Here is a 351-nt window from a genome sequence, read left to right on the forward strand (position 1 = left end):
TTTCATAAATAATAATCTTAATTTTTACATTTTTGTTCATTGTAATCTCTAACAATATTAATTTCTATTTTAAATTATTAAACTTTTGTATCGTTTTTGTTTTTTGTCAATATTGTAGGCTAATGTTGGTGACCAAGTTTTTCAATCAACATCCAGTCAGAGAATGGTAGGTTTATTTGTTGGCATTGAATTACATTACTAACACATGCACCAATGGGCGGCAATTAAACTTAAAAAATTTACTCTGTCACTCAAATAATTTATATTGTTGAAATACAAAATGTAACGTGTTCTTTTTTTGGTTCATTGCCAGCTAGCCTAACATAATCAGTATTGATGACAATGTTTTTG

This window comes from Poecilia formosa, unplaced genomic scaffold (genome assembly GCF_000485575.1).
Source record: "Poecilia formosa unplaced genomic scaffold, Poecilia_formosa-5.1.2 Scaffold595, whole genome shotgun sequence".
Taxonomy (NCBI): Eukaryota; Metazoa; Chordata; class Actinopteri; order Cyprinodontiformes; family Poeciliidae; genus Poecilia; species Poecilia formosa.